The sequence below is a fragment of the Octopus bimaculoides genome, chromosome 8 (assembly GCF_046866305.1).
Source record: "Octopus bimaculoides isolate indiv1 chromosome 8, ASM4686630v1, whole genome shotgun sequence".
In the NCBI taxonomy this organism is placed as follows: domain Eukaryota; kingdom Metazoa; phylum Mollusca; class Cephalopoda; order Octopoda; family Octopodidae; genus Octopus; species Octopus bimaculoides.
This window is the reverse complement of record NC_142935.1, coordinates 66,110,720-66,120,719: the sequence shown is the minus strand read 5'-3', so window position 1 is coordinate 66,120,719 and position 10,000 is coordinate 66,110,720.

Sequence of the window (10,000 nt, the reverse complement as noted above, 5' to 3'; positions counted from 1 at the left end):
TTGTGTAGTCGTTAAATAGCATCCAACGTCTGTCAAGGGATACAGAGCTCGTGTACGTAACTGCGCAACAGTCAATTTTGTAATCTAAGAATCCAAATACGAACGTAAATGTATGTACATTAAAAGTACACATATACATCACACACGCACACACACACACAAGGGCACACAAACAACAAGCATACGAACACACCACCACACCTACACACTAACATACAACTTATGTTTAAGCATGTATGTGATGCAAAACGTTGTGTGCGTAATTTGAATGAATACGGTTAGTGTAAAGGAATTAAGTGATAGTTATGTGCAATGTTTATGCCTGGTGTGTTATGTTATGAAGGGATGTGTGTACAGGCGGTATGCCGGTGGTTCGGAGGTGCTTGATGTTGTAAGCTGAGATTTGCATCAGTGTCTGTGTACACCTGTGTAAGCGAAGTTAGTGAGCATATATATCAGTAGATAGATATATACATGTCTATCTATCTATCTATCTATCTATCTATCTATCTATCTATCTATCTATCTATCTATCTATCTATCTATCTATGAGTAACCAAATGGTTCAAAGTTCAGTCCCACTGCGTGTCAGCTGGCCCAATTGTTGTCTACTGTAACTTTGGTCGGAATATATAGGCGAGTGAACTTGAAGGACGAAAACTGAACGAAGCACGTGCTATATATGTATGCATATGTGTGTGTGTAAGTATGTGTGTGTGTTCGTATTTGTGTTTGTCAGCCATCATTATTTTAACAATTGCTGTTTCTTTGTTTATGTTCTCGTAAATCAGCAGTTCTGGAAAAAAAAAACCGATCGTGTTAATGATTTACTCGTTTTTAATGACCTATTTACTAATTTACCTATTTACTGAATTTATTGAAATCTTTTCTACCCTCTTCACACTATAATTTCTTTTATCTATCTCCTGTATAAAATAACTAACATCTCACATTTTGCCGTTTTGTATCTCACACAATCTTCCTTCTTACATCCCTTTCTTAGTTGCTTTCAACAACCACTTACTTTCATTCTACCTTTTTTTTCCATTTTACGGTTCCGTCCTATAACCAGTTTGTTATAAATGTAATGTCTGCTTTTAAATGGGTCCCACAAATAAAGTATTTGTCTTCCTTCAGCTGTTTACATATCGTTGAAAGGCTGCTGTGAAATATGCATTATTACTCAGTTACATATGGTTTATCAAATAGATATTGCTTTCAATTGAGAGAGAAATCTGGGAAAACGAATTTGCTTTTAATAAATAAACACTTGCTGAATGAAAAGACCTTTTAAAAGCTTGGGTCATAGGAAATGACATAAATGGCTCTTGATAGTGAAAAAATCGTCACTACAGCTCTGAACCAATCTTCATCAACATTGATTTATTTCATCTCAATCTATCTATCTATCTATCTATCTATCTATCTATCTATCTATCTATCTATCTATCTATCTATCTATCTATGTCTGTCTATCTGTCTGTCTGTCTGTCTACCACTCAAATTTATGAATACATGTACGCATATGTATATGTATGTTTCTATATTTATATATATATATATGTGTGTCTATCTGTGTGTCTGTGTGTCTGTGTGTCTGTCTGTGTGTCTGCCTGTGTGTCTGTCTGTCTGTTGTCTGTCTACCACTCAAATTTATGAATGCATGTACGCATGTGTATATGTATGTGTCTATATTTATATCTATCTGTATGTCTGTGTGCCTGTCTGTCCGTGTGTCTGTGTGTCTGTCTGTGTGTCTGTTTGTCTGCGTGTCTGTCTGTGTGTCTGTCTGCTGTCTGTCTGCCTACCACTCAAATTTATGAATATATGTATGCATGTGAATATGTATGCTTCTATATTTATATTTATCTGTCTGCCTGTCTGCTTGTCTCTCCCTCTCTCCACCTCTCTCCACCTCTCTCCACCTCTCTCCACCTCTCTCCATCTCTCTCCACCCCTCTCTCTTTATCTATCAACCTCTCTAAGTAGCTAATCTCTCTAAGTAGCTATCTATCTATCTTTCCCTATTCACTATGACATTCAATATGTCTCTCCCTTTACCTATTCAAATTTTTCTATTCCTCGGTTTCTCTCTACTTTTCTGACCCTCTCTTGCCAATTTCTGCGCCGCTCTCCTCTTCCCCTTTCTCTCTACAAGTGGCCTTCCTCTCCACAACTCAAGTACGTTTAATAGACTATAAAACACATAACATACGAATTTTGGTGCATATGTTTCACTGTTAAGGAAGCATGTTAATCCTCAGTGGACAAAACTCATTGAGGTTTCAAATATTTTCCTCCCAAATCTACTTAAATCATATGAAGCGTTAATTGAAATCAGTTTGATATACTGCGAAATTTCAAACTAGAAAACATAACATACAAAATACAGACAAAAGAAGAATACTAATAAAGAGTGGGTGAGAGGGAGAGAGAGAAACAGAAGGGGAGGGAGAAAAAACGGGAGGCGAGAAAGAGATGGTGAGAGAGAGAAAGAAAAAGGGAGCAAGAGAGAGGGAGAACGTGAGATGGACAATAAAAGGGAGTGATTTTGAAAGAGGCAGAAGAAGAGAATGAGTTAGGAGAAGGGAGATGCAGAGAGAAGGTTTGCTAGCGCTTTGAATCAAATATATTATACGCATCATTGTTACATCCATTTGCTTATTATTTATATAGTTAGTAGGATTACTGAGGCAATAAAACTCCATATTAACTTCCCCATGTATGTTGATAGACACACACACACACAAACACGTATTGATAGATAGATAGAGTAGGAGAGAGGGAGGAAGAGATGTGTAGATAGATAAATAAATAGATGTAGATGCATACATGTGTGTATATATGCATTCATATGAAGATATCTTTCTAGCTCTCTCTCTCCCTCTGTCACTATATATATATATATATATATATATATATATATATATATATATATATATATATATATATATATATATATATATATATATATATATGAGTGTGTGTGTGTGTTTGTGTGTGTGTGTGTGTGTGTGTGTGTGTGTGTGTATAAATGCAAATGCGTATACATATGAATGTATGTCTGTATTTTTCTATGTATGTATGCATGTAAATGCTCAAGGACTTGGTCTTAGAATCCTATAAATGCCGAAACGTTGAAGTTTAGCTTTCATAGAAATAAGTACAATGAACTGCAGCTCGAATTCAGCTGACCAGCATACCCAGAAACAAACAAAAAGCGCGCACACGAGCACACATACACACACACTATAATCGACTTACCTCCTCATCTGAAATTGCTGACCTTGTGCCAAAATTTGAAATCGATATCATGACAAACAGGAAGTCGGCAATCTGGTAGAATTGTGAGGCACGCTGGACAAAATGCTTAGCGATATATCATCATTCTTTACTTATTGTGTTCAATTTCTACCTTTCATCCTTTCACGCTCGATGAAATAAGTACCAGTTAAGTACTGTGGTCAATGAAAGCGACTAGCCCAGATCCTCTAAATTTCAAGCCTTGCGCTTAGAATAAAAAGGATATTAAGTGAAACAGACAAGTGTTTCAGAAGCTTCGTAATTACGATCAGTAATTCTACAGAATAGTATTCAATTTTGTTCAGAATTCCTTTTATATAACTACGAACATGAATTAATCTAATATATTCTTCCAAAGAAAATAATATGTATCTCAGTCTATTTCATTCATTCTTCTATCAGCCTTTCAATCTAGTGGAAAGAAAAGGTATTAGTCAGACTGTGGTCTTCTGCTTAGTTTATAATTCTCTAACGCTTCGTGAATAAATAACTTATTTCAATGGTCTAAGGTGTTGCTGGTGAACTAATGGTATTCACCACAATGAATTATTTGGTTAACATTAGAAGAGATTCAACAACATATACATCCATCCGTCCATGCATATATATATATATATATATGTATATATATATATATATATATATATATATATATATATATATATATATATATATATATATATGTGTCTTGATGTATATGTTGTTGAATGTATTCATGCATTTATTTGCTTTTATCTCCGTCTATCGCTTTCTAATTGCAAACGTACATAATACATACACACACACACATGTATATATGTATATATATATACACAGACATATTCACCATATGCAGATTGCAAGCAAGATATCTCAATCATCCATTATCCATTCCGTATTGAATTGCTAATTCCTTTAATTAATACTCAAATCGGAAAAAATTATTCATTCACCACAGCTTTGTTTTCACTCCTCTCTCTCTCTCCCTCTCCCTCTCCCCCTCTTTCTGTGTCTGTCTCTGCTTGTCTCTCTCTGTTTCTAAACACACACACACACACATACACACACACACACACACACATATATTACATATATGTTTATACATATGGCCACCTTTCGCTTCTCCCTCTCTCCTTTTTCTCATTCACACTGTCTCTCCCTCTCTCTTTGTATATACATATGTGTGTGTGTGTATATGCATGTGCATGTATATAAATGTATATATATATATATATATATATATATATATATATATACATATATATATGCATATGTATGTATGTATATATATATATATATGTATATATATATATATATATATATATACATATATATATATATATATATATATATATATATATATATATATATATATATATATATATATATACATATATATATATATATATATATATATATATACATATATATATATATATATAACAGCATCTTATAATGAGTTTAATACTCAAGAATACAATTATACAATTGTATTCCCTTACGTGTTAACGATTCTTTACATTCACAGATGTTTCTCTCAGATAGTTCAATATACGACTTATACAGTTAGGCATTCAGATTTATTCACTTAAATTTCCGTTGCTTAAAAAAAAAAAAGAGTGGAATAGAACAAGAAATCATATAATCAAACAATATGTCATTGTAAGTTGTAAGAGGATTTCCAAGTTGATTGAAGTATGTGAAATTAAATTTATATATAATTACACGGATGAAATATGATAAAAAAAAATATAACGAGGACAACTTCAATGAAGACAAGATGGTAGAGAAGAAAACAAAAGCAACTTGTATAATAAGACTGTAATTCAACGCAGGGAAGGAAGTTAACGCGGAAGATTTGAGCCGACATTGATGCACCTATGTCATCTGCTCGAGTGATGAGCGAGTGTAGCCGAATCTATTTGAAATCGCCCCATGTTTTATTTCAAATATATTATTTGTGATAAATTTGATTAAGAATGTCGCATCTAAAATGCGTTTGATCGTTGTTGTATATATATGTCTATCTATCTATCTATCTATCTATCTATCTATCTATCTATCTATCTATCTATCTATCTATCTTTTCTTCCAGAAATTAGCCGAAAACAAAACATTATATCATTATCAATATATATAACGTCTGTTTGCCGATTGATACACTTTCATAAATATTCTCCGTAGTTTCAGCGCGAAGCCTGAATTTTCTAGGGCAGGGGGTAGTGGATGTAATCGGCTCCTGTACTGGACTGATACTTCATTCTGTTGGTCTTGAAACGATGAAAATTGACGCCGATTGAGGTGCAACTCAGCATATAAGGAGCTTGAAGTAAATTTGTTAAGTATTTTGTCCAGATTGCAAATAATTCTGCGATAATAATGAATGCTTGTTAATCTCTGGAACATAAGGTGACCAAGTAAATGCAATAATAAAATAATTGAATGTTTACGGTGTTTTATATGTCCTTGCGATCTACCGTCCTTCTACACTTTCCCAATAAAAAATGGCTGCTTGATTCTAATATCCGATGACTGCAGAATGACCCATAAAGAAAAAAAAACAAAAAACGAAAATGTTTGATATTATACACGCCAAACAAAGTCAGAAAAAAATTGTAAGCAGCCAAAATATCTATAACAGAAATAAAACGTTTTTTTACATTTAATACTATAGCAACAGAGCGCTCTCTCATGCATATATGCAAACATACGTATTTATATTATTATATAAACTTATTTCAATTTTTCCTTTGTGACGTTGGAACAACAGCTGGTAATTCGATCTGGGGAAAAGCTAAACCAGGAGTATCAAACTCAATGTAGGTCACGGGGCACATATCAACCCAATTTGATCTCAAACGGGCTGGACTAGTAAAGTCATGGCGTAAGAACCTATAGATAGCAATTTCAAAATGTCCCCTTTGCCTTAGTGTAAAAAAAGTTCATTCCGAAAATGTCCACGTTTAAAGAACAATTTTTGTTTAGAAAACATTGAACAAGTGAAAGCAGGAACTGTTAAAGAAGACTGATTTATCATACTGCCTTGTAAATGCATACAATTTATAGACTAAAAAAAAAACTCTTTAAAAACATTTTTATTATTTTCTATCATTTGTTTTTAATATGTTCTTAACACTTGCCATCTTTTCTCCTTCACAAGTACACCAATATCAGGCGTCAAATCCTCAAAAGCAGCTAATTTCAGGATGTTATTTAGGTGCTGACGTTTGAGTCTTGAGCGACGATTTGTTTTATTGATGTTAATTGGGGGAACATTTGTTCACAAAGGTAGGTAGTCCCGAACATGCTCAAAACGTTCGCAGCAAGAGCTGTCAATTTGGGATATTTGGCAAGAGATACTGATAAAATGTGTTCAAGCCCACTGAGATAAATTTGTACTTTATATCTGAATCACACTGCAAGTCGATCATTTCAAGTTGGATGTTGACAGACAGGTCAGAGGTGTTGACTGTAAATGGCAAGCGAAAAACTGTGAAATCTGTCTCAGGTTTATCAAAAATTTGAAACCGTTTCCCAAACTCTCGTAGCAGTCTCATAATATTGCCTTTGTGCCAATTCATGTCAACATTATCTGCGGTCGAAACCGTATCTTTTAGACAAGGAAAATGAGCAGAGTCACCATCAAAGTTAGCTTCAACTTGAACTGGCGTATGCTTTCAAAATACTCCTATTTTGTTGACAACATTTTAAGTCATAACAAGTGAATACATGCTTGTCTTCGGAGTTTTATGGCGGCCAGTAATCTTAAACTTCATATCAAGATAGAATTCTTATTTAATCAACCAGTTGACGGATCGATTAAATATTCATTTTGCCAAGTACAACGCTTAAGTCGTGCCTGGGTATTCGAAACGTGTAACAGCGAAATAAATTCGTGATCATGCGTCTCTTCATTCCTGATCATTCCTGATCTTCATCTTTCTTCTAATACACTCTATGTTTAATACAAGGAACTGAACTGATGTACAACCACGGATCTACAAATTGAACTTGTCACAGGAAATGAGGAAGTTAATAGAAAAAATATATGAATTAACTGGATTAAATTTCCACATCGTGCTTAAAGAGCTATTCGTCTGGAAATATTGAATCCTTGATTCCCTTAACAGACACACACACACGCACACAAAAATACGAGAAATAGAACGTCTGTTATAATGACAATACATACATATATAGATACCTACAAACATACATTCACACGCACTCTTCCGCATGTAATTTCATACACACACACACACACACACGCACACACACACACACACACACACACACACACACACACACACACACACACACACACACACACATATATATATATACTTAGAGATGTATAATTAGTAAAGAGAACAATATACATTAAGGCAAAGCAAACAACTCAAGCTTGTTCATTATACTTATATATAGATAAAGATAGATAGATAAATAGATAGATAGATAGATAGATAGATAGATAGATAGATAGATAGATAGATAGATAGATAGATAGATAGATAGACAGATAGATATATAGACGAACATAGCAAATTGGAAGCAGATTTATATTGTTAATGTCCATAATTATTAATTCTATTAGTTATATATTCATATCATGTGCATGTGATGACAGTTCTTTGTCTTTCTGTAACGATGTCTTATGTTACAATTTCTAATCTGATGCATGAGACAGCACATTAACTGATTCTCTATTTCATGGATGCAGATATCAATTAGTCAAAAATAACGGAAGTCCTCCCAGCATGCAAGCCTGCAATAGAGTATAGCTCATACAACTCTTCTTTTCGTTACCTCTTGCTTCTTCTCTCTTCTCTCTCTCTCTCTCTATCTATATCCCTCCCTTTCAAATTCTAATATAAATATGTCACACCAGAACCACTCACCAAGTTCCTCTACTTTGATTATATAGTATACATGTATACATATAGACATACGCACATACAAAAACATGTGGCTGTGTGGTAAGTAGATCACTTCCCAACCACATGGCTCCGGGTTCAGTCCCACGGCGTGTGACCTTGGGCAAGTGTCTTCTACTTTAGCCATGAGCCAACCAAAGCCTTGTGAGTAGATTTCGTAGACGGAAACTGAGAGAAGTCCGTCGTATATATATATATATATATATATATATATATATATAGTTTAAAAAAACACAAAAAAGTGAGGACGTGATACGGACTGTGTTATTGGACGCTCTGGAAAGGAAAGAGAGAGAGTATGACGTTTCGGGCGGAGCCCTTCGTCGGAAAGCCGGAAAGTTCAAAGAATGGAGAAACGGAGGAGCGTGTGTGTTTGTGTGTCTGTGTTTGTACCGACATTATCACTTGACAACCGATGCTGGTGTGCTTGCGTCCACGTAACTTAGCGGTTCGGCAAAAAGACCGATAGAATGAGTACTAGGCTTACAAAGATATAAGCTCTAGGGTCGATTCGCTCGACTATAAAGGCGGTGCTCCAGCATGGCCGCAGTCAAATGACTGAAAGAAGTAAAACTGTAAAAGAGTATATATGATTTGCAGTGGTTTAGCATGCGTAAACAAAAACCTGTAACGGTATAAAATGTCAATTAACAATCAAAGGTCCAAGCAAGCAGTACCAGCTTGCTGACATAGCAGCCAAATTGACCAAACCACAGGTTATCATTAAACAGAAAGGTGAAATCGAGCAAATGGCTAAAGACTCTAAGTACACCATCCCAGTGACGAAAACAATCGAAAACTGAGAGCCACACACACTCGCTTATTTAATTGGGTATTTAACCAATTGAATAATGATAAAGTAGTGCAATTGAACCAGTGCGGGTGTTAACAATACTGACATAATGACGCTCCCTAGACAACACAATTTCTTTCAACACATAAATTCATATACAGAATCTTGCAAACGAGATGCAAACAGAAATTAAGAATATTTTGTATAGATAAAGTCGCATATCGGCTGTCAAAGGAATGTTACTTTTGCACATTGGATAATTTTTACAAGACTACATCTTCTACGGGAGTATTCCTGCTGAGACGAATATTAAGAGGAATAAAGTAACGACACGGGACATACAAGGAGTGTAAACCTTTGGGTCGCAAATCACTATAGATTGGGAGGCACAATGCCTACTGCATTGCAAACCTGTATTAGACAGAGGGAAATATATATAATAGACTCTCACTCCAAGAGCTCAAGATGTGCAATTCGATACTTCTGTATCTCACATTATCAAGCAGAGTGCAAATCTGTTCATTTGCTAGAGACATGCAAGGTCTGATCAATAAGTACCCGGACTGTTGCCATAGTAACAAAGCTAAACCACGCAGAGTGAAGCCGCTTGGCACAAGTTGACCTTGACCTCTGCTAAGTAAGTGAACTAAGGTTTAGCGATTTAGCTTGTTTCCGCTGTTTACAGCCATGCTTGGAAGGAAGGTGTGTAGCGTGTGATCGTCACATTGACCATGACAGAGTTGGTTGCCATGGCGTTCCTTGCTCAGAGACCGACGGAAAGTTTCAGAAAGTGTATTTAGAGGAGTGAATGAGCTGCACACATATGTACGAGTAGGTCAGACGCTTCCAAGATGGCCGTAAAAAAGTCGATAGTGACGAACGTTCTGGGAGACATGCAACCAGCAGAACTGTGAAAAGCATGGCAGATGTGCATGCAGCTCTGAGGGGAAAATCATCGAATCACAATCTATGAAATATCAGAGGATGT